We start from the raw sequence: 26,346 nt of genomic DNA on the forward strand, positions 1-26,346 counted from the left end.
AAATGTTTATATTCTTGATTTCCGACATTTTTTTTTAAGTAAGCTGCAGTTAAAAGTAGTGGATATTTGCGAAAACAGTTCGTTTCCCCGTTTGTTTATTGAAATTAATTGCATTCTAGAAAAACATTACTTTGCAAAATGCATTATTTCATTTTTAATAAAAGTGATTATAACATAGTAGTGAACTTATCACTTCGACTAAACATTTTGTAACGTTTATTTCAAAAGCCTGCAAAAAAAATTTTCAATTACTGATTATTATTATTTTTTTCTAATTAACAAAGAGCTTTGGAAAATGATTTTTTTTTTATTTTCATAACCGTCGTTGAACAGCCGCCCCAATTCTTTTGGGCTTAACGACTGCTCATGTTCAACTCCTTGTAATTTCGAACCTTATCCCTAAGACAAGGAAACTCCTGGATCATTACCCCCAGAGGTATGGAGGACTTCGTGACTCTACAGATTTAACATGCATCAGTCTCCATTTACAACACAGGGAGTCTTCGGCAGGTAGGGATCGACCCACGACTTTTTGGACATGGGCACAGTGTCCTATCATGGCTCTTTTGATACAAACTTAAAATATACTGGCGTACAGAAAGAGTAAGATTTGCTGTAGCATGGCGTACTACTATTAGTAGGCTATCCCGGCTCTTGGAAAATAATTGCGGCTGTTCGGAAAAAAAAACACGGATTATTCAACTGAAAGGCGATAATTCTAGATGTGTACCTGTTCGCGCTAACTACTTTCGCCAAAAGGATTTGAAGTCCATTCATTAAAAAAAAATATGTACAGATGTTAGTTCAGGGCTGGCTACAAGTTATACTCGAAAGTTGTTTTTTTTTTATCACTGCTTCGATAACACCCCATTTTCGAGTCAAGAACAGATTTTAAAGTAGGTATCGATATTGAAATCATCACAATAAAAACAAAGTTATCGAATTTTCAAGACCGTCATAAATAAATGAATAAAAAAAAAACTTTTCTTTCGAATAACATTGCCACAGGGCCCCGTTGAGTACTAGAAAATAAATCTGGATTAAGAAAAAGATTTTTCTGAAAAACTATTTTCTTATTAACTTTTATGGGATTGAGATAGTTACGTTTAGTGAGTTGTTCATAAGAAAGAAATGAATTCAATGAGAAGTGGGGGTATTACCTTCCCCCCTTTCATCTTTGGAATGTTTCCGGACGACCGGATCCGACGTCATGTCACTTCCGGGAGCGTTCGTTCTTTCAATCGTAACCATGCAAGCGAAAAGAATGAAAAAGAAATATCGGTGTAGCAACTGTGGTAAATGTCGTCTGACTTATGAAAATAAATGTATGAACAAAACCTCCCCCACCCCCTAGCCCCGATCTTGTCGCGGGGAGAGAACGTTTTAACTGATTAGAAGGCTTCCGCTGTTTCCTAAAATAAATAATAAATAATAAAAAGCGAAAGGTTTTTTGTGTGTTGTCCTCTGACTGTAACCGTAACCTAGACAAGGGGTTGTCACTGGTTTCGACAAAGCTTTGACAGTCAAAATTTCACTCTTATTTTTTTATTTTTTTTATTCGAATCTTATTTTCGCTAGAAATGAAGACAAGATCGAGACTTATAAATATTTATTCGAAATTCAGATCAAAAGAATGAATGTTTGTTAAGTCATTCGAATACGCAGCACCCGTGAATTTCGAACATTTAGGGAAACAGTTCTGGGTTTCGGATTAACTTTGGATTTTGAAAAATTTTTCTTCTGAATGGTGTTTGCTTTCAGATCTTTTTATTTATGCTCCGCTGATTCGAACATTTTATCTGCATAAATAAAATTTTTATATTATTAAGACAAATAAAATTTTGTTCACTCATTCGCGCGATAGTTATTCAATAGAGTCATTCAACACATTAAATTATTAGACATTTACTAATTTTTTTTCTGTACTTAATAGTTATAGTTATAATAGTGCAAGCCGGATGCGGAATTCGGATCGACCAGCCATCGATGGGATTCGAACCTCGTTGGAAGACGAACGCTCTATCCCATGAGCCATCACGGCTCTACTTATTGGTTATAGGAACCATGTGTTAGCGACTATTTTTTTGAGTTATCGCCAACACGAACACTGGCTCCATTTGCCGATAAGTACAAATTTTAATATCGCGATGTATTCTCAAAAATTGTCGCTGCTTAACAGAATAACGATTTTTTTAAAAAATTTTTATCTAATTTATTTTATTTTTACATAGGTTAATATTTTTGTTATCCAACTAAAATGTATGGTTTGTAAGTATGGTAAAATGTATGGTCATTGATAACGTCAGCACAAGGAATGCAGCCGCACTTCAATAAGTGCCTAGCAGAGCCGTGATGGCTCAGAGGATAGAGCGTTCGCCTTTCGATGAGGTGTTCCGGGTTCGAATCCCAGCGAGGGCTGGTCGATCCGAATTCCGCACCCAGTTCGCACCAATCACGGTGCTGATGTGAAATATCCTCAGTGGTAGACGGATCATTGCTTTAGAGTCCTCTTGCCAACAGACAAACCGTGCAAGGTTTTTGTGGTTTTCCTCCCTACGTAACGTAAATGGGGGTTGGTTTCATGAAAAAATCCTCCACGAAAGTCCCAAAATTTCTCCCAATATTTGATCCTGGATTAGGTTCAAAGTTACAGGACAACGGAGTTGAACATTAGCAGTCGTAAATTCACTTTTTAAAACTAGCCATTTAAGTTGAAGTAATAATAAATAGCGTCGATTTTAGAAATAAGATAGGACTTGGCAATTAGAAAATTTTTAGCCTTGGTTTAATAAATTAAAGAAAAGTAGAACCGATTTCAATACACTGTTTTATTTCAGCTGCACAAATTTTAAATATAAGTAAAATCTGTATTTTTTTTTTTTTCTCTCAGGAAAAAATTTATTTTCTTTCTATTTTATGAAGACACAATCATTTATTTTCTTGCTTCTAACATTTTTAAATAAAGGTAAGAATATTCGAAATTGCTTTTCATATTTGGTTTATTTATTTATTCTTATTAAATTAGATGCAAATGTCATTCATTATAGAAAGAAAGTCAACGTTTTCATTTCATTTTATCGATGAATTCATAAAAGAATAGAATAAGATAGGGTAAATCTAAAGACACCGATATTTAAATGTTCGATTCTCTCAGTTCTATTAGATTCTTTTGTGTTTTCTTCCCCCTAGTGGAAATCAATTTAAAAGTAGAACGAACAGCGCTACTTCCCTGCTTGTGACATTTTGACATTCGATTAAAATGCTTCGAATAGTTTTTATTTATTTTTGCTGCTTCTTATAAAATATTCTCTTTTTCTATTGTACTGTTTATAATACGTGAAATGTAAACCCTTCCTTTAAATTATTTGAGAGACAAATATATTAATCCTTATTCAAAAGATAGCATTCGTTTGATTAATACCAAAAATGTTAGATAATAGTCATTTTCAAAAGAAAAAAACATATAAATTATTCATTTTTATACTATACGTAGTATATTATTGTGAGTGGCCGAAATTGGTGAATGTCGTGAATAACATAGTTGGTAAATGTCCCAAATATATACTAGTTCTAGTTAAGGTATACATTTGCCCGGTATGCCCTACATCAATGTAAGGTCAAGTGTGCATTTAACCGGTACACTCTCCTAATCTATCCTCACCAGATATCGAATAAGTATAATAACACCAAAGAATGGGATATAATAAATATATTGCACATTCACCAAAGCGTGATTGTTGACATTCATACGTCGACATTCTCTTGATTGCTGTCTTTCACGATAACACGCAAACAAAAGTTATTCAGGGTTGTCCGTATATTTTTTTGCGCGAAATAAAAAGAGTAAACTCTCTAAATAACCATAGATGTGTCAAATATATCGCGATACATATCGAATACAATGATATGTTTGTCATGCTCTATAATAATCGAATACGATAACGATCTATAACGTATATGTAACAGTGTGAGTATTATACATAACGATAATTATCGTTATGCATACATAAAATATTGAAAACGATATTATGGGTGTTGATAAATTTTTTAGGGGTAATGAAAACAATGACCCATGTAAAAATAATACAAATTAATTGGATAAATATCGCGATAGCTCGTTAAATATCGATATTTTTGATAATACATCGCGATAATTAAGATAATACGCGTCGGTTTTAGGAACATGTTCGTGGAGGTAATTACTTGAGCACCAAAACATTTTCGCTAACCCGTAACTACCTCGCTTAATTTCTTCCCCCATTTTAAATTATTTTGCCTAATTACATAAACTTATTTTACCCTTTTGATACAAAATTTGATTCCTTCTTTCGAGTGGTCGCTTAAAATCAATCTCTCTTAATGTTACAATGGCAAGTGCAGAAATCAGTTATTCTACAGTTTCTGCCAATGTAGGCGTGTTCACATAGCGACCCTGTCAACCTTTATCTATGAACCTCACCTTGTATATGCTACTGAATTGGAATTATATTTATGTAGAGAAATAATGTGCGAACTAACTAGGATAATTAGGAAGTGCCAAAAAAAACAATTGTTTTATATCTCAAATGAATTAATCTGCTGAGCACTTCATTCAGTGAAACAGCGTTTACTGTACGCTAAAATGATTTTTTTTTTCTTTCTTTTTGCAACAACGGATCAATAACTTTAAATTGAAGAAATTCCTGTTTACTTATTTTTCACTTTCTTACGAATCAAGACAATACTCTCAATAAATTTGAGGGCAAGAAACAAAATTTACAGAGACCCATTCATGCACGCCTTCTGCACTTTAACCAATCACCCTTGTTAATCTTCTGATCTTGGGGGCCCGATTCAAATCACTGAATTGATTTGGTGTTACGAATCGTCAACTTGCAACCCATTCGAATCTAAACATTGGCTCTAATTATTATAATATAATGCTTTATATAATAAATATTCTATATGTATATTGTCTAATTTATTCAATTGTCATATTTATATCATATATCCAATTTATACACGAATGTAAAGAAGTGCAAAAAGTCTCGTAAAAACAATAATGCCGTATAGTATCAGTGATACTATATACTGCATATACAGTGATACTGCATATTAACGGCTTTCAATATTTAGCGGTAACAGGAGCCACAAAAAAAAAACGTAGATCGAATATTTCAGAATGAGCATCCAATCTACGTCGATATTTCTGACGAATTAAATCCGGGCATCCTAAATATCACCGATGTCTTGAGCTATTAAAAATAACAGATTCCGGTGAATTGAAATTAATTACACTTTCGCCTATTAATGGAATTAATTTAACCGTACACTGCAAACTGTCAGCCCACACCTGCAATATCTCATATTTCCATTAAGTATCCAAAGAAGAAGAAGAAAGTTAGGCCCTTTTAATTATATTTTCATTCATCCTATACATTTTTATGACGTTTCTTTTTCCTTCAATTTTCAACGCTCTCTACCTCGAGGCTATAAAGTGGATATAACGAGCTACAAGCTTCACCCATTGCGGTTCACCCCAATAAGAAAAAAAAATAAAATAAACAGTCATAAAAATGACGGAGGGGGTAAAAAACTGAACTCTTGGTTGGGCCCCAGGGGCTCGTTATGCCAATTAGTCGCGGTTTTTATCTTCCACGGCTTTAACGCACTGTCACTCCGATAGAGGGCGTCGTATGCACCAGGAGGCCTTCATCTGCATTTCTTGACATCGCTGTGGGGGAAAAAAATTACAAGAATTCCAAACAAAAAAAAAAAGAATTGAAAAAAGGTGTCATATTTTTTTTTTCTTCTGAAAATAAGATGAAGAATGAAAAGATTTGGAAAAGAAAATAAGATGAAGAGAAAAAAGAAAAACGGTTTTTAGAGTCAAGCAGAGAAGAGATGTGTCAAAAAATCTCTTGTTTTTATGACAAAAACACTTTTAAGTTAGCAATAATTTAAAATTGATATCAAATTATGGATTAAGAAGAGATACAGAATTTTTTGTTGCTAAGAATAGAAAATATGAACATTCTTTTTTGTAAAATGGAATCTATCAGAATAAAATGGAGGAAAAAAATAACTGCAATGATGAACTTATTTTTTATTGCTTTAATGCAAATACTTGATATTACTTAATTCGGATTTGGGAATTTTAAATCAGAAATTAGTTATTCTTCTGAAGCTACATTTTTTGAATGACATTTTTAATCTATTTTCCGCCGAAAATTACAAGATTAAAAACACTGTAATAAAACAGGGGGTCACGTAAGTATTGTGGCAAATTTGGAGGGGAGTGGAGGATTCCTTAGGAATAATGTATAGTTTGTATAGGGTAGAAACTCCCCCGTTGCAAAGTCTGCTGCTATGGAATCAAGAATAGAGCATTTCAGGGTGGTCAGTTTCTCTTCACTCTAGGGATAACATAATGGACCGAACCTGACCAAGCTGAGTTGAGCCAAAACTTGTCATAAACAGTGACCCCAACACCCCTACTTGAAATAGTTATACCTCGTTACCATAGTCACCGCCACGGGCCCAGACAAATGGTTAGGGGAGTTCTTACTTTAAACAAACAAGTACATCATCGAGATTAAAACTGCAAATGAACCTATGTCTGAAATCGTCGTCGTACACGGCAAGGGGGGCGTTGGCTTCCTAATTATGACCTGTTCAGAACCACACGAAGAAACAATGTATAATAGGAGGGGTGCCTCTAGTGGCGTATGACGAATTTCTGGGTGTGGGTTCCTATGTCATTTTAATCCTGATTACGTGCCCTAACTCCTTTAGAAGTTAGTACAAATATTTATGCGACCCTTCATTATATTTTACGTTTTAAGACAATAAAAAAAAACAGTAAAAAAGTTACAGAAATAAAAAACTGTAATTCGACAGAGATGCCGATTGCAGATTTGAAAATAGTGACATGAACATAACCAATATATATATTACTAAAATACTTTGAATTCTAACTTTGCCATCTATGGACATGCAATCTATAAGATTTTTCTTCTACTTGGAATTATTATTGACTTTCAGACACGTCAAACATATTTTATCGTTTTTCAATTTAGCGGGCATGATGCGCATGCGCTTAAAAATTTTATTTTTCCTTTTTTTTTAATTGATTTCCAAATACATTTTTGTTCCTTCAGGTTTAGATGCATTCTAAAAACTAATTTTTATCCAAGGATAATATATAATATATACATTTTTTTAGTTCATGGACAACAATCCGCATACTATTCCCATACGTTAAGAAAATTGCTGCTACATTTTAGGCATAAGTGTAGATTTTTTTCTTCAAAGTTCTATAATTGAATGTGGTTCTAGCAAAAGATAAATCCCAGAGAGAAGCTAATTAATTTCTTTTCACTAATGATGTTCCTCTAACGACCCTCTCCTTTATAGGGTAAAACCGACTCCTGCGGAGGAAGGATAAATAATATCGATAAACCAGAAAACGGAATGTTCAAAACGTATTCATGTGTATACGGTTAAGAACCAGTTTGTTTTCTAATGTTTTTATTTATTGTGTAGAATGCTTATATATTTTCTTCGGTAAATAAATTCACGCTAAAGTTCACCTGAAAGGTGTGTAAGCTTTACATGATAGTATTATATTTTAACGTGAGAAAAAGTGCCATGCTAGTGACGTGAATTAAATTCAATAAGAAATCACAAATGAGATAAACAGGTAATATATAAAGACAATTCCTACTTAGATCGAGAAAGAAATTTTTTACTTTTTATTACATAATTACAATTTTTTCTACAATATAGAACTAAAATTAATTCAATAAATGAATTAATATTTGAACATCAAGTGTCAAGTTTAAAAATATATATTTGAACTTGAGTGAGTGAATTAAAAAGTATTTTATTTAACGATTGAACATTTGAACAAGATATATAGGGAGAGTGTGAACTCATAGTAGGAATTGAAAGAAAAAAATGGCACGTGGTATCAGACAACGAAAAAGTATATATTTTATGACGTGGACCACACGTTATACCACGTCATGTTCTTTATTGAATTGGGTACACTATAGCCTACGTCACAGGTTGTGTTATTCCTACTAAATTTAACCCATGAACGGCATTTTCTGCGAGCCTAACTTCAAGCCACTAATAAACAAACGAAGTGTTTGATCGTTTAAATAGCTGCTCTCCAGATTTTATTGCATTATAAAGAAAAGTAATTGATATTCGATTTTTGATTAATAATTGATTTATGTGGATAGTGTCATTTATGTGGATAGTGGCATAGAATTTAGCATTGCGTCATGGTAAATGTTATTCCTACTAAGTGGAAGTAGTTGTGTTTTTTTTATATTATACCCAATTATCGGACACAGCGACTATAAAATAATTAAATATTTAAATGTGAGCAATAAACTATTTTTTTTGTTGTTGTTCAAATAGAGCTATAAGTTAGAAATCATCACTGATGTTATTTTTAAAATAGGTGAATAACTGATTCGCTGATAGTAAAACTTAAAACAATGACTATCGCTTAACCCAGTGTTTCCCAAAGTGTGGTACGCGTACCCCCTGGGGTACGGGAACAGTTTAGAGGGGTTACGCGTTCTTATGCGAAATATCTTGCAACAAACGAAAATTTCAAAAAATTTTATTTAAAAACAAAGCTAGCCATGAAAATTTACGATTACGTATTTTTCTATTGGTTGTTTTTTGCAGAGTTAACAGTTAATAATTAGCGGTGTCAATAGCCAGTTGTGATTTTTAACTTTTGCGCAATTTTTTTACAGTAAAAAATGCATTCATTTTTTTATTAGTGGTACACAGCGTTACGAAAAATTTAGAAAGGGTACACAAAACTCATAAGTTTGGGAAACACTGGCTTAACCCATCAGAAGATTCCATTTCGCACATCCCAATTTAACGAACGAATTAATATTTAAATATCCAGTGAATATAATAGAAACAAAAGTTTCAGAGTTCTTTATAAAAAAAAATCGTTAAAATAAGCACTAAAAACCTTACTTTCAATAATACTAAAATAAAACCTTAAAAAAAAAAGGCATATTTTCTTAATTATAATTTCATAAAATATTATGTGGCAGACATTGAAATAAAATGCAAGTTTATTTCTCCCCAAAACAATAAAGCTTAACTTTTGAATTAATTTGAATATTTGAGAACGAATTAAATTAATTTTTCTCTCGCATTTGACGTATCTTAAAAACTTCCTCTCCTTTTTAATAGTCAGCTATTTATTTTTTCTAAATCCGCGGAGACGCATATTTTTTCTCATTCCCCTCTCGACGACTATTCCATTCTAAAAAGGACAAATAAGCGGAATTTTCCACAGAATAAAAAGCGTCGCAGATTCGTATTTCTTTTAAAAAAAAGCCATCGTCTGCCTTCTTTTTAATGAATGCGCGAATTAAGAAACTCCAGTGGAATTACGGTGAAATTTTGCTTTCCTCCTCACCCCCCCCCCCGNCCCCCCCCCCCCCCCCCAGCGTTCAGAGAGGAAATCTGAATGATTAATTGAATTGGCGACTTTGAAAATAAGAGAGTGTAATTATTTTGGGAAATAACCATTCGAGCATTTTGTGTAATCAATAAAGATATCAATTGAATTAGAAGCTTTAAAGATTTTTAACCCTTTTGACACAGATGGGACACCGGTGTCTTTTTTCTGACTATCTAATTACAGTACTTGGCCAAATTATTAGACGCACTTTAAGATTCCATGTAAATTATCAGTATATACAATACAGTTTTATTGTTTTTACGAGATTGAAACCGGTTTGCACTTGTTTACATTTGTGTAAAAATGGGTTAAATGAGGCGATATATTATATAAATTATTCGATTCCATACATTAGACGATATAAATATAGAATATTTATTATATCAGGTATTATATTATTATTTTGTAATGGTTATATCAAATTATGAGACACACTAGAGTTTTTAAATAATGACATGATTTGCACAAGTTTATAACTAAACTAACTCAGTGGCGCGACAGCCCATTAAGAGGGCCAAGGCCGACTGTGCCCATCTCAGTTTTCTTGACCTTGGGCTCTGGGGTGCAGGAGCATATGTTCCGGTCAGGTGGTCAGCCGAACGCGGAACCCCCAGTGTTAGTTCCCAAGCATGCTTGGTACTCATTTTATCGACCCACTGAAGGGATGAAAGGCTGAGTCGGCCTTGCCCGGCCCAAGGATCGAACCAAGGACCTGTGGCACGACAGCGCGAAGCGCTACCGCTATTTATTTTTAATGTATTGCATTACAATGTTAACCAATGGAACGTAAACAAGCGCAAACCGCGTTAAGACAATACAGCTATATAGTATCACCTGCTAATTAAGATTTTACATAGAATTTTATAGTGCGTCTAAGAATTTGATCAGGGACTGAACGAGAACAAATATATTTTGGAATTTTTACATTATAAAAAAAACAGTTTAATAGTTACTAAAAAAATCTATTAGATTATCGGAATCGCATTTGTACTAAAATATAAAACCCATAAAAAAGTAGTTTAAAAATTTTTTTCATTCATATTAAAAAATCCTCAATAACTAATTTCGTAAATTAAAGAAATTTTTATGATGAGTAACTGTTTCTCTTAAATCTAAATAACAGCAAATAATTTCAAATTTGAAAAATTATTGTTTGGAAGTGTGTTTGAAAGATTTTTTGTAGAAATAGACACCGGTGTCTATTTTACAAGGATAAATTATAAAAATGCTAAATATAAAATCTTCCACTTATTTAGAGCTATATTAATACAATATAATGAAGAAAACATACAGAAAAAAATAATGTTTAATAAAAGTTCTGCGTCAAAAGATTAGCTTCTTTGTTTATTCCACGGTCTGCTTGGACTTGTTCACTCTCTGACGCAGTTTTATTTTATATTTATGATTCATACATTAAATGTTACTGTTCACTTATTAATACTCCTCCCCCCCCTGACGCGATTTTTCAACAATGAATAGTACCGTCTTTACGCACTCAGATGGCCCCTTTGAGAATCTTACTTTTTATAAATTGTATTAAAAAGAAATCTAAGAATAAACAACGTTGCATTATACTATAATTTTAAATCTATCTATCTATCTATATCAATATATCTCTATATATCTCTCTCTCTTTCTCTCTCTCTCTCTCTCTCTCTCTCTCTCTCTCTCTCTCTCTCTCTCTCTCTCTCTCNATATATATATATATATACAAATAATGATTGATTATCATGCTAACACCAATAATTTAAATAGTTTATCACCAGGAAAATCGAAATTTATTTTTGTTAAGTTAAAATGAAGTTTATTCAACTCTCAAAGTCATAATGTCTCTAAATATGTTATGCTAGACCTCCACCCGCTCTGTTTAGTATTTATAATGAGTTAAATGGAATAATAATTGAAAGAGTTTAGAATGACAGAGAGCACTATATGGGACAGAAACTATTAAACTGGTCACGTGTCTGATGTGCATTGAAAGATGTTTAAATTACTCACTTTTTAATAGTTTGACGAAATAATTCCTACCTTTTGAATTTTTTTATATGTTATCACTTTATGTTACTTTTTGATTTAACTATTTTAATTAGCTTCTTGGTTTTGAAAATTATTTTATTATTTGAGGGTGGCAATTGGTTAGCGTCGCAATTATTTTTTCTTAAATTATTCATTGTTTAAAAATGCTTTAGTTTACGGGGATTGAGTTTTTGAGATAATAAGAGAAGATAGTAAACAAGATATAATGCAAAGAATGGGGGGGGGGGGAAACTAAGTAAACATTGTTCATAATTCAAGATATAATACCAGAACGTGAAAATAGACTAAGTAAACATTGAAGATATAATACCAGAATGGGAAAAAAGACATTGTTTATAATTTAAGATATAATACGAGGAGAGGAAAAACTATTTTTTTTTATAATGCAAAAGATAATAACGAAAAAGAGGAAAAACTAAAAAAAAATTTTTTTTTTTTTTTTAGAATTCAAGAGTTGACACGAGAAGGAAAAAAAAAACGAAATTAACATTTTTTTATAATTCACGAAAAAATATGCGAAAATGATAAGCGATGTTCCTATTATTTTGTAAAGATGCACCCATTAGCAGATTACCAATAGCTTGCTTTTACAATAAAACAGTTTTTTTTTTTTTAAATTTTATTTTTATAGACTTAACCAGAAGACGTTCTTCAATTCTAATTAATTATAATCTTTGAGTATTTTCTAAATGTTCCTCTTTTCAGTTACAACCCCCCCCCCTCCCTTAAAGTAAGAATCGTGAAAATAATAAATATCGTTTTCACTCTTTTTTCTTTTATCAGCGACAAATAGTTCTGATAAAACAAAAAAAGAAAAAAAGATGGAATGAAAGAGAAAAATGTCACTGAAAAGTAAACTGGTAGAGGAAAAATCCAAGAAAATCACTGAACCGGACACACGGGAAAATAAAAAGAGAAAAAAAAGGACTAAATTTAATTTAAGCGAGTTCAATAAGTTGAAAGAAAAAGGGGGGGGGGAGGAAGAGAGAAAGTACAAAACAAACGAGACTTATAGATGTGAGGCGTTAATCTCTTGAACGGTTCTTTTTTTCGTTCGATACTATAGATTCTTTTCGCAAACAGTGTAAGAGAAAAGCTTTCTCCGATATCGGTTCGACCTCCTGCCAATAATCCACACTTTTCCACCTATTTCAACGGCCGGACCACCCTTTTTTATCGGAGATAGATCTTTTTACTCACAAAAGAATTCTCTCGCAAATATTCTTTCGTTCTTTTTCCTTCACTTTATCAAAAGCAAATTCCAACTTTCAGCAGTTTTGTTTACCAAGTCCCAAATTGAAGAGAATCTTGGCCTGATTTTCGAATGCTCTGACGTCACAAGAAATAACGCTTATTCTGTGAATAATCTGCTTCTTTTTATATATATATATACACCCATCGTTGAACAGCAGATCCAATTCTTTTGGGTTTACGACTACTCATGTTCTACTCCTTGTTATTTTGAACCCAATCCAGAAGACAAAGGAACTCTTGCATCATTACCCCCAGAGGTATGGATTTGTTACGGGAACATGAGGAACTTTGCGACTCGACAGATTTAACGTGCATCAGTCACCATCTTCGTCTAACACACGAACTCTTGGACATGGGCCCAGTGCCCTACCTATCACGGCCCAATCAGCTTCTTTCGTAACTGCTGTGAGTTCGTAACAGTTAATCAGGACTGTTAGGTCACGGCCGTTTTCACGTCTTCGTCATCGTTGTACTGGTTGCCGCCAAAATGATGTTTGAAACATCGGAAAAGATGAAAAATCACTTAGCGCAAGGTCTGGGCTGTATTGAGGGGTGGGGTCCCAGCCAAAAGTTCGAGACTGAATTGTGGAGGGAGTCATCGTCAAAATTTCCTGTCAGCATGTCTGTAGGGAAGCCTCGTACACTTCACACATCTGTCGGTGAATGTATGCAGCATATGCGCCATAATGTGCGCATATGTGGATCTGAAAACTCCCATGAATACCGTGAGACACAAAGAGATTCCCCAAAGGTTAATGTGTGGTGTGGACTAATGCACGACCGAGTCATTGGGCCTATCTTTTTTACAGAAAAGACTGTCTCGTCAGTCGTATACTCAGACATGTTGGAAAACTTCGTATTTCCACAACTAGAAGAGCTTCAGTCACATGTCTTTTTGCAAGAATATGGTGCACCGTTCGTTCGCAAGAATATGGTCCATTGCGGTATCATCGTTCGTAGTTCTTTGAATGACCATTTTCCAGGAAAATGGATTGGGCGAGGAGGTTCAATTCCTTGGCCACCCAGATCACCTGATATAAAGCCGCTGGACTTTTTTCTTTGGGGATTTAAAAAGGACAATGTTTACAGGAGGATCGTGTCGAACATTGATGACCTAAAAGCCAGAATTACAACCGCAATAGCCTCTGTGGATGCCGACATGCTTGCCGCTACCTGGCGTGAAATTGACTATCGACTTGATATTCTCCGTGCGACGAAGGGGGCACACGTGGAAGTTCATTAACAAGATTCATGAAACTTTTTAAGTCTATCTAACCATTTATGTTATTAATTTTAATCTATCTTTATTATTTTACGAGTTATTAAACATCAAAATGGGTCCGGGACTTTATAAACACCCTGTATATTATAGTATTAATATATACAGGGTGATTCTAAAAAGATGGGTAAATTTTAGGAAGTGATAGTACACACCCAGACAAACAATTTTTATCAAAGAATGCATGGTCGAAAACAAAACGCAAAGGTGCTGGCGCATTTGGAAAGTTTTTTCATGCAAACGAGAAAGCTCCATTCCTATTGCGAGTTACTGCGCTACGTTATTTGTCGCCAAGCTTTCGGCCGCTGCAGGGAAAGTTCGCCTATCTTTTCTTCGCCGTTGTACCAGCATAGCCGCTGCCGGCCACTGTTTTGGACACTTATTGAAATCACATGCCATTAAATTTGCTTTTATAACTTAACTTCATCGTTCTTTATGTGTTTTTGCCTCATATAAGAACATAAACTTTGACGCCCTCTAGCGGTTTTGGGTTTTGATTTCGACCATGCATTCTTCGATAAAAATTGTTTGTCTGGGTGTGTACTATCACTTCCTAAAATTTTCCCCATCTTTTCAGAATCACCCTGTATACAATTCGATGCAGCATTAATTGATCTAAATTTGCAACCAAAAATGTACTCACCAGATCTTAATATCTTTTCAGCAAAATGTAAGCCATTCAATCTAAAACTGAAGCAAAAAAAAAAAAATATTAGTGTTTCATTTAAATGATTACCAAAAATTTTTTATAGATTTCAACCAATAGGGAATATTTTTCCTTGGTCTATTTTTATTCTATTTTGTAACCATCGTTGAACATCCGACCCAATTTTATGAGTTTACGACACTACGAATGTTCAACTCCGTAGCCCTGTCATTTTAAACCCAATCCAGAAGACAAGAGAACTGTTGAATCAAGTATTGGGAAAATTTGAATTCGTGGAGGACTTTTTGATGGAACTAACCCTCATTTGCGTTGCATGGAGAGGAAGACCACGAGAACCACTCACGGTTAGCCTGACGGGAAGGGGACTCTAACCCGTGATCCGTCTACCACGGAGGATACAGCACTGTGATCGTTTCAAGCTGGATGCGAATTCGTATTGACCAGCCATCGCTGGGATTCGAACCCAGTTTACCTCAATGGAAGGCCCTATCCTCTGAGCCATCAAGGGCTTTTAGTAAGCATTTAGAAACATTAATAATTTTTTGAACATATATTTTTTTATGAACATAACCAAAAGGTTTTTATTTTTTTATTTATTTATTTTAATAATTTTTTGATAATTAGTTTGAGAATTATTAATTGTTAAACTTGTAGGGAAAAAATAGGATGTTCGGTTAATCTGCAGCACTCTGAAATGCAATCACGGAGCTGAAAGAGCCATTTTATATTTGAATTTAAAGCAAATTTTATTTAGAATTCCAATTTGTTCCGAATATCAGAGTTTTTTTTTTTTCCTGCCATTTACTTTAAATACTGACTATTTATATATGTTGTAGAAATTTAATTTCGCCCACACGAGATCTTTATTTTATAAGCTTCCAGGTCAAGTAGATGTCAATCAAAAGTGTGGTTGCAAGTTATCAGATATATATCTTAGCATTTATATAGAATTTTTTAAAAATAAAATTAAAAAGAGCGAAAAGAAAATCGTCTCCCATTTGAATTATTAAAAGTTTCGAGCAAAATAACTTCATATTTATTTCATAAGTCCCACAATATGTATGCTAGGTTTTTTTTTTCTCTTTTTTTTCTTTTCTCGAGAAAAGATAGTTATTTTTTTAAATCTTGGGAATCGTCTATTTAGCTACAATTTAGTATATCAACAAAATAAAAAAATATCTTCCATACTTTTGTGGAAAATATTAACATTTGAGGAAAAACAAATAAACAAAGAGGAATGAGAAGTAATTACGTGCGTTGGTACTTTGGGATTATCCCATCGACCTGTACTTTGAGATTATCCCTTCGACCTACACTTTGAGATTTTCCCCACGACCAGTACTTTCAGATTATCCCCACGACCAGTACTTTGGGATTATCCCTTCGACCTGTACTTTGAGATTATCCCTTCGACCTGTACTTTGGGATTATCCCTTCGACCTGTACTTTGGGATTATCCCTTCGACCAGTACTTTGGGATTATCCCTTCGACCTGTACTTTGGGATTATCCCTTCGACCTGTACTTTGGGATTATCCCCACGACCAGTACTTTGGGATTATCCCTTCAACCTGTATTTTGGGAACATCCCTTCGACCTGTACTTTGGGATTATCCCTTCAACCTGTATTTTGGGAACATCCCTTCGACCTGTACTTTGGGATTATACTGTCGATCAGTCAACCTTCGCGAAAATACGCAAATCCTACTGTACCATCATAATGAAAAGTAATTTTCAAAATAAATATTCTAAACACATTATATTTATCAAATAATAATAAAATACTAAAAAAAAAAATTTAAGTGTAAAAATACTTCATAAAAAGTGTTATAAAAATAATCAAAACAAAGTAAAAATCTCTGTATGCTTATAATTACTAATTGAATTATTCTTGAATCTATTATTATTTTTGAATATCAACAGGCTAAAGAAAACTTAATTCGCTTAGACAAGGATTACGCAGTAAATTTGATAAAATTTGCGGTTTTTAGCGCCAAAGCTACCTTTTGGCGATAATATCGAGTTAGGCGAAAATGGTAGATGGGATAATCCCAAAGTAGCTATGAAAAATCCTAACTTTATTAACACAACATTAAATAGTTTAGATGTGAAATATGAGCATAACTTAAGTTTTGTATGGTACTACCTCATTACATTTTAAAGTACATGGTGTTTTTTTTTAATTTAGTCAAATTGTAGTCTACAAAGACTATTTTTATTAGTTTAAACAGTTTTAGGCTCAGAATTTTATTTAACTTTTTAAACTGTTATATTATTGCAAGTTTCAAATAAATTGTCTCCTTTAAAAAAATACATTTTATAGATTTCGATTTAGTTTAATAATAAACAAAGTGCAATATTATTTGAAACTTCTTGGATTAAAAAGTTTCGAAAATATCTTATTTCATATTAATTGCAACGTGACAACAAAATATTAGTTCCATTTCAAAATATCTTATCAGGGTGCGTAGTCAGATTTTTGCACAAAAATAAGTACCTTTTAAGTACTGTTTAAGCACTCAAAAAATGCTTTTAATCACTTTCCATAAACAAAAAAAATCATAACTGTGTTCCGTGCAGTAATAAAAATAATTTTTTTATCTATCATTTAAAGTTCTTAATTTATAAACATAAAATCAACAAAATTTAAACTTTACAGAACCACCATAAAATAACTAGTTTCTGATAAATATTACAGAAAAACTTGTGAAAAATCATGTTTTTTTTTTGTAATTTATAAAAATTGATACGGCAAATAAAAAATCTCTTCTTAAAAGATAAAAAATGAAGCACTTTTTACAAGCCCCGAATAAAAAAAAGCACCTCTAAGGGCTTTTAAAAACCGTAAATCAAAAATAAGCACCTTCAAGCACTTTTTAAAAACGCTACACACGCTGTTTTATTTAATTAGAAAAAACTATAAAAATAATAATTTCTAAATGTCTTGAATGAAAGGAAAAAATACATCGAAGCGAGTGTGTGGGCAGATTTTTCTGGAGTGTTGCCAACAGATTTGTGTTTATCCGGAAAGATTGGAAACGGTAAAGCATGGCGATTGTTTAGATTAAATGACCCACGATGGAACAGATTGAAAATGAGGCGTCACTCGTCTGTATAAGAAAAACATTCTTTTCTGGCTCTCTACATTCTGCCAACATACACTAAGCTGTCACTGAATATAATTATCGCGTACCATTATTTAACTGTTGTAAATCATAACCTTTAAATTATTAATTGTTGCAAATTATTTCACCGTTAAAATTTGTATTCTAAGTACTAAAAAGGAACATTCATCGGCTACAAACAGTTTTTTTTAAACCCTTTTTTTTCAAAAGTTATTTTAGTTCTTTATATTAAGCATTTCATTGTTACAGGATCTAAATTACAGGATTTTTTAAATATTTACTTGCCAAATCATTTGATGCAATATATTAACAGTACAGTCTCTGGCCAAATTATTAGACACACTATAAGATTCTATGAAAATTTTAATTATCATTATACATCTTTGTTTTCACGGGACAGAAACCGGTTTGCACGTTCGTGTCACAATGGGTTAAATTAGGCAATATTAATATAAATTCAACGATTCCATACATTAGACGGTATAAATATAGAATATTTATTATATCAGGTATTATATTATCATATTGTAATAATTACATGAAATTATTCAACGCACTGTAGCGTTTTAATAATGACATGATTTGTACGAGTTTATAGGCAATACTTTTATACTTAAACATACATGTAATGGGTTTTTAATACGGGAGATTTTTTTATATACTTCCTATGTGTATTTATTTTTAACGTATTGCATTACAAAATTGATACGCTAAGGTAAACAAGTGTAAACACTCTCGTAAAAACAATAAAGCTGTATCATCTATATAAATAAGATTTTACATCGAATCTTAAAGTGCGTCTAATAGTTTGGCCAGATGAATTAACAGCATTATTATAAAACGTGTTAATGAATCCAAAATAGTTGATATTTCCAACTAAAATGTTTCAAAAATTATTTCTACCTAATCACTGAATAAATAAAATTCGGATTATTTTTGTTCAAGCTAAATATCCTAAAATTTTAAAGACAATTTTAAAGTCAGAAATCCAATGAGATCAGATCAGAACACATTAAGGAAAATAAATTATCGTAAGTTTCTGTTGGCAGAATAAGTCTGTCATTGGTAAACGCTAACCACGCATTTAATATTTTTTAAAAGCACTTAAAAGTATTCACATAAACATAAAACTAAATGAAGTGAACGAGTTCGAATCCCGACAATGGCTGGTCGATACGAATTCCGCATGTGGCTTGCACCGACCACAGTGCTGACGCGAAATATCCTCAGTGTTAGACGGATCATGGGATAGAGTCCCCTTGCCGTTAGGCCACCCCTTGGGAAGTTCTCGTGGTCTTCCTCTCCATCTAATGCAAATGCGGGTTAGTTTCATCAAAAAGTCAACCACGAAGGCAAATTTAACTTTTGTTACCTTGTCTTCTGGATTGGGTTCAAAAATACAAGGCTACGGAGTTGAACATTAGTAATCGTTAAACCCAAAAATTAGGTCCGCTGTTCAACTATGGTTATATATATATATATATATATATATATNCAGGTATATATATTTATAAAACAATTGAGGGTTCAGCAAAATATTATTTCCAGTGGCACCAACAAAAATTTAGGAAACAAATAGAATTTTTGTACAATACTTATCTCAAAAGAAGAATATTTGTCTCCCTTTCATTTATTTGTTTGAACATTCAGTAAGCGTCTATTATTTCTAATTTATTGAAATATTAATGCATAATTACTTTTGCTGCAAAAAAGAAAAATAATTTCTAAAACTAGGAGTCAGAGACTACATAACACTTAATTGTAAAAATTACGATTGTATTTTAAAAAATTCGAAACTATTGTTTCTATTTGAAGCATTAACAACTCAGTGTCTTTTCTATTTCCAAGAGCAAAAAAGAAAAACTATTCATCGAACCATGGAATGCAGGTTGAAGCAGGTTCACAAAACTTCTAATTTATGGGTTCAGCGGATGTTAATCAAGAAGAAAAAAAATGTGAGCATTAGTTTAAATTTAAAAATAGAAAAAGTTGTTCGTCGGTAAGAATACATTTTTAAAAAAAAAACAGTCATCCCAAATTAAAGCTTTTTCGATGTTCCAAAGGTATAATAACTCGTAGCCACCCCCAGGCAAATATCTTTTTTATTATTATTTTATAAGTTTAAAATCTCCTTGGTGAAAGTAGTTGGATATCCCCCAGGTACCGATACAACAGATGAGTGTACGCGATCATTCATACATATTGAATACGAAATTATCATGCGAATAATTAACAATTTCAAATATCGAATACGATAATATCGCATTAAGACTTTTGGATGGAGCTAATCTGCATTTGAGTTATATGGAAAGGAAAACGTGACGGCAAAAGGACTGTCACTGAGGATATTTTAACTTGAGCACTGTGCGAGCCTGCAGGTGTGGAATTCGTATCGCTGGGTTACGAATTCAGTTCACCTGATTGGAAGGCGAACTCTTCTTATCAGGAACGGATGTTCTTTTTGGCGGCGAAAACTGAGTAGTCGAGCAGTATATGGTTTCTATAACTGTTAACATCTTTTTGAACAGGAACAATTATTTTCTAATATAAAACGCGATAGTCAATTTTAGATATTCACTGATGAAAGCACCTTACAAATAATTTTAATGATGAATAAAACTCTAGTGGATTCCAAAAATGAAGGTTTCCAAGCATAAAAGAACGAACGCCATAAGTAAGGCCTGCAATATACATTTAAGCCATTTACTGATGAGTCGTTCAAGACACCTTACGAACAATTTTTAAGGGAGAACTCGTTTTGATCACCGAGATAAAAGAAGAAGAAAAAAATTACGATATTCGAATAGGGAATAAGAAAGAAAAAAGAATGAAATAAGGGAGTGTAGCAACAACGAGATGAATTCTGCTGCCACAGCGAAGAAAATTGTTTCGATGTACATCACGCACTTCTAACGATTTTCTAACAGCTCATAAAATCGAAAACGTGAACTTGGAACACACTCTCGAGAAACAACATATTCCATTAATACGATTCTTTTGCAGCTCTCGAATCATCTTCACAACATAAAAAGTAAATAAAATAAATAAAAAAAAACCGATTTTCAGAAAGAGCTGGAGTGAGAAAAAAAAGAATATTTGTTTTCTATTAAAAAGAAGAAGAAATTAATTAGTGTACCAGATTTAGACTATTTAGTCCATAAAAAGGTAATAGCATGCACGGCGAGAAGCAAATGGAAACTTTTCGGACGGATATGTAAAACGATTTTTTTAAAGGGGAAAAATCGTTAGAGTTAAGTCAAACAGCAGTTTACAAACAATTATTCAATTGTTTGTAAGCTGCGTTTTAGAAGGAAAAAAAATTATAAAAATAAACAAACATAAAAAATAGAAGAATAGTAATGTAAAAATAACGCATTTATGCTGTATTTATAGAGAAAAAAAATTGCAGATATCATAAAGTACGTCGTTATGAACTGATCACAGGGTGCAAAGACAAATCTTTCAGCAAAAAATAAGCACCTTTTAAGTACTTTATAAGCACACAAAAAATATTTTTAAAAACTACATAAATTAACAAAACGCACATGAATTTTCAAAGACTTTACATGATTATGATAAAATAACTAGTTTCTAACAAAGCACTCTTTTTCTTGATTATATTAGCCATTATAAAATGATCGAGAGATTTTTCGGTTAGATATCAGAGGGTGAAAAATGAAGCTTCACATGGAGAATATCTTGCAAAATGCAGTAGAGTTGCACGTGAGAGTGCAAGAATCTCACCTTACCCAGCTCAGTAAACACACATGCAAAGTATTTCATCAAACGTGTAAAATGATGGGTGCTTTCATACGCTATGGACCGAATGTACGTTGAAAGAGATTGTGGTTGAATGAATTGTGAAAACGTTGAATAGAACAATGTGAAAAGCAAGCTTTTGCATAATACTCGGCGAAAATCGACATGGTAAAGGGAAAAAAATCTCATCCTGGAAAAGGGAAAATTAAGCACATTTTAAGAACACAAATAAAAAAAAGCACCTTTAAGAGCAGCGAAAATCGAAAATAAGCACCTTTAAGCACTTTTTAAAAACGCTATGCACCATGATCAGTAAGAACTTGATGACAACGCTGTTTCCTTAACAGTGCGATTTCTAAAATAAAGAAAAACACGTTTATCGCATGCAAACAATTTAAAGCAAAGCGTGAAAAAATATAGGAAAATACAACTACTAATAATAATGGTCTTGCAAAATTCAGCACGAAAACACGATAGTTCAATCGAAAAGGCATTCAAACGAAATAAAGAATGTTAAATCGTTAAAAATGCACTGTAACCTACCATACAAACTACAATGGTGTAAGAGAATTTGCAGTCTCTAGAACTACTGGAGTGATTTTAATGAAATTTGTTATGTACATACAATGATGCACTACAAAACAAATAACCATGCAGCAATTGTAATACGCACACGCATGATCGTGCGTGTAACACTCGTTGGAGTCTGAAGGTATGAAACAGCGATTGCAGAATAAACAAAATGGGTTAATAGGGGGGGGGGTATAGGGTCCCCTCTTTCAGATATACAGACCTTGTAGCGTGATTTCATACTTGAAATAAGGCAGTTTATCATTTCCTGCTGCAATTGTCCTGTAGCAATTTCATACCTTCAGACTCCAACGAGTGTTACGCACGATCATGCGTGTGTGTATTACAATTGCTGAATTGTTATTTGTTTTGTAGTGCATCATTGTACATACATAACAAAATTTCATTAAAATCGATCCAGTAGTTCTAGAGACTGCAAATTCTCTTAATTTCTTACACCATTGTAGTTAGCATCCCGAGTGTGTGAAAAAAAAAATTCTGTATTTGATATAGAGGTAACTAAGGTAACTTTAACTAAACTAGGTAACTTTAATGGTGTTCGACAGAAAAATATTAATATTTAAGAGTTCATAAAACGATTTGTGTGATCAGTTTTTAAATCATTTAAGTAAAAATGTCTAGTTTAAGGCTTTAGGCATGCCAGGTAACCATAGCAATCGCCCCATCCTCAGTCAGTTGAACGGGGGATACGGAGGTGAGCAGACATAAATAAACGCTCTGGTTATGTTACGATGATTTTATTTTTTAGTGTACGTATTTTATCTTGTTTCATTCATTATTAAATAATTTTTATTTTATATTCGACATCATTTCTTCCTATTCATTTAAAAAGAACCCTACAAGGCATGAATAGGTTTTTAGAGCTATACAAAATCAATACAAGATCAAAACGAAATCATTGCATATTTAGAGCAGGGTGCGTAGCCAAATCTTTCAACAAAAAATAAGCACTTTTCAAGCACTCAAAAATATTTTTAAGCACTTAAAAAAGTATAAATAGGCAGGGTTAGCAAGCTTTTGACAGTTGTGAACCGTTTAATCTTATTTAAAACATATAAAAAAAAATAACAGAAAAAGAACAATTAAGCAGCTACTACGGCTTTAATGCGTGGAAAAAAAAAACTAAATTGCCATTTTTTTTAAATTATATTATTAAATTGACGTGAAGTAAAGAGAATAAAGGTTAAAGTTTTTTTTATTTGAGATAATAAAGGTTACTAACAGCAAAAACAGAAAAAATTGAGCACTAACAGTGTTTTAAAATCATTGCTCTTTTCATAGACGAAAAAATATTTCGAAACATTGAATAAATAACTTCATTAACTCAGCTAATTCCATTAAGTAGGAATACACATTCATGAAATTATCAATATATCTTTTTTTTATATATGTAGCACTACAATTAGCTCATTTAGGAATATTTTATATTATTTCCAGTAAAAAAAAAAAAAAAACAATTATAGATTGTATAGAACCGAAGCAGGAATGAATGCAGAATTGGTAACATTAAAGTACATTTTCCTTAGAAAGCAAGTTTCTTACTTTTTGGCAACAAAATGTGTTGGTGAGAGCTCTCAGACAGATGAGCTAACGTTTTCTAGGTTTTCTTCTCCATGTAACACGAATAGTTTTACAGAAAAAATGTCTCACGGTCGCGAGTTTCACTTAATTTCGTTTGACGTTTCTGTTCAAAACAGTCGTTAATATGCGTCACGAAAAGCTTTAGAGGACACTATATCGAGCGAAAAATCCTTTATAGCAAATACTCTTCCACCTATATAAGTAATTAAAAGTTTAGAGGAAAGTAAACTCTGTTAAACCTAGACTAAACCATGAAGTTCAAAGTGCAGAAAAAATGTTTTCAAAAGATAATAATGCAAACAAATTATGAGTATACTATTAAACCTAGACTAAACCATGAAGTTCGAAGTGCAGAAAAAATGTTTCCAAAAGATGCAAACAAATTATGACTAAAGTACTCAGGATTACGCAGTGAAATAATCCCTCGGTTTGACTGCCTTTCGAAATCGTGAAAACATTTTTTCTGGCATTTGAAACATCTTAACCTGAATTCCCTTTTCTCTAAACACTTAATTTCAAATTGTGTAGGTGAAAAAGGATTTTATAACTTATAACTTTATAAGAATAAACCGCAGCGGTAGAATAGCGGCGACATTATCGCAGAATGTTACAGAATTCTTGTAGAAAGAATTTTCTTTTAAGAAGTAAAGAATTTTGAAATTTTCTCTTCTCTAAAATTATATTTAAAAAATTCCTTTTTCGCAGATTGGTGGGGAAAGAAAAGTTCGTGATTCTTCTATTCTTATTTGAGAAGAATAAAAAATCTAAAATAATGAAGGAAAAAAAATTATTTTCTGCAGAAATGTTGAAAGATTTTTTTTCTCTCCAGAAATCATTCCGCGCTCATTTTGCGTCGATTTTCTCCTTAATCCATGTGGTATTTCAATCGTTATTTTTGACAGTTATTGTTACGAATTTTCACAATAAAAAAAAAAAAAATCCGAAACAATTTAATTATAAGCGAAACTCAAATCAATTATTTACTTTTAATGTGACGAATTCATCGTTTTTTCAACTTTTTATTGCTACTGAACTCCACGAGGTTTTTAAATATCCAGATATATTTCTGACATTATAGGAATTTTTCGTTTTTGTAAACACAACGATTTTGTTACTTTAAATTCTACTAGTAACATCAGGGGTCTGTTTAGAAGAAATTTGGGTCCGTTAACGGACCCTTCACAAAATATCCTTTCATAAAAACGGACCCTTCACAAAATATTTTAACTTAAAAACGGACCCTTCACAAAATGATTTTTCTTTTAATCGGACCCTTCACAAAATGATTTTTCTTTTAATCGGACCCTTCACAAATTTGTTTATCTTCATTATTATTTTATTAATCGAATAAACCCTTCCCAGGGCAGAAAACAAGAAAGAAACGAATTAAGTTTTGTCTTCGGCGGACGATTCTTCCATTATTCGTCCGAAATGAATATTCTGCGTTCAGCAGTATAGGCTAAATACCAAATATTTGTATGTTGCATCTCTAATTTAGAAGCAGCAATTGTTGTTTATTTTTTAAAACGTAATTTTTTTAATTATAATTTTACAGTGTTGAGCATCATCTTGTATGTCTTTACAATTTAAAAACTCATTGAAAAAGTTTTTTTTTCGCAATAACGGACCCTATTTGCACAAATTCATAAAAGCGGACCCTGGTTGAAAGAATATGAGTAATTTTTTTCACAATTTCACGAAAAACGGACCTTTCACAAAATGTCTGGACAGACCCCTGAACATGCATATTTGTTATTATTAAAAACATCTTGCAGAAAGATATTAGAACTAGAGAGGTTTGTCGCAGAAAGCCCAAAAAAATTCTGCCACAGTAGAGTAAACCATGAAGTTTCAAATGCTGGAAAAATGTTTTCTCGATAATTAAATGCAAACAAATGCGTAATCCAGCAACAATTTGTTTGCATTATGATATTTTAAAAACCTTTTCTTAACATTTGAATGTACGCGGTTTACTCCAGGTGTACCAGAATTCACTTTCCTTTAAACTTAAATTAGTTATATAAGTGAATTTGCCATGAATGATTTCCCCCGCGATAAAGTCCTCCTAATCATAAATGAATTTATTATTGATTAAGTAAGCTCACAAGTAAGAACGTGAAACAAAACCACGACAATAATTAATTAATGAGTCTGTTACTTTTTAAAATAAAACGAGTAAAACAATGGTTGGAAATGGATCGATGTTCCCACCTCACCACCCCACGTGGAATCACGGGGGAGACATCCCCATCTCGTGTGAGGAGAATTCCTTGGCACCCATCGAACAGATTCCACCGAGTAAAACACTTTCTGCGTTGTGTCAGGCAATTATGAGGGATTGTGGAACACAGAAAGATTGCTGTATCCTAGCAACAATTTTTGGAACACAAAAAGAAAGAAATTGAAAACGCATGAAATCAGTGACTTACAGAGAAAAAAAAAGATATTTGAGTTTTCTGAGAAATAATCTGCTTATTTCTTACTCAAAACCAAAAATATTCTTAATACCTAAATCGTCTCTTTGAGTAATCCGACTTAATATATATATATATATATATATATACTAA

General features: G+C 32.6%; 1 protein-coding gene across 8 annotated transcripts in view; it reads right to left on the reverse strand.

Moving 5' to 3' along the window:
- The window catches only part of LOC107443911 (plexin-B), a 193,497-nt gene that overhangs the window by 123,484 nt on the left and 43,667 nt on the right, over positions 1 to 26,346 (reverse strand). For 5 of the 8 annotated variants that reach the window (XM_071182958.1, XM_043047550.2, XM_043047548.2 and 2 more), the window contains exon 2: positions 14,701 to 14,747. The exons of the other annotated variants lie outside the window; for them this stretch is intronic. The gene's annotated coding sequence lies outside the window, so the exon portion shown is untranslated. The remainder of the gene's footprint in view (positions 1 to 14,700; positions 14,748 to 26,346) is intronic. 8 annotated transcript variants of the gene reach the window in all.

Source organism: Parasteatoda tepidariorum, chromosome 7 (assembly GCF_043381705.1).
Source record: "Parasteatoda tepidariorum isolate YZ-2023 chromosome 7, CAS_Ptep_4.0, whole genome shotgun sequence".
Taxonomy (NCBI): domain Eukaryota; kingdom Metazoa; phylum Arthropoda; class Arachnida; order Araneae; family Theridiidae; genus Parasteatoda; species Parasteatoda tepidariorum.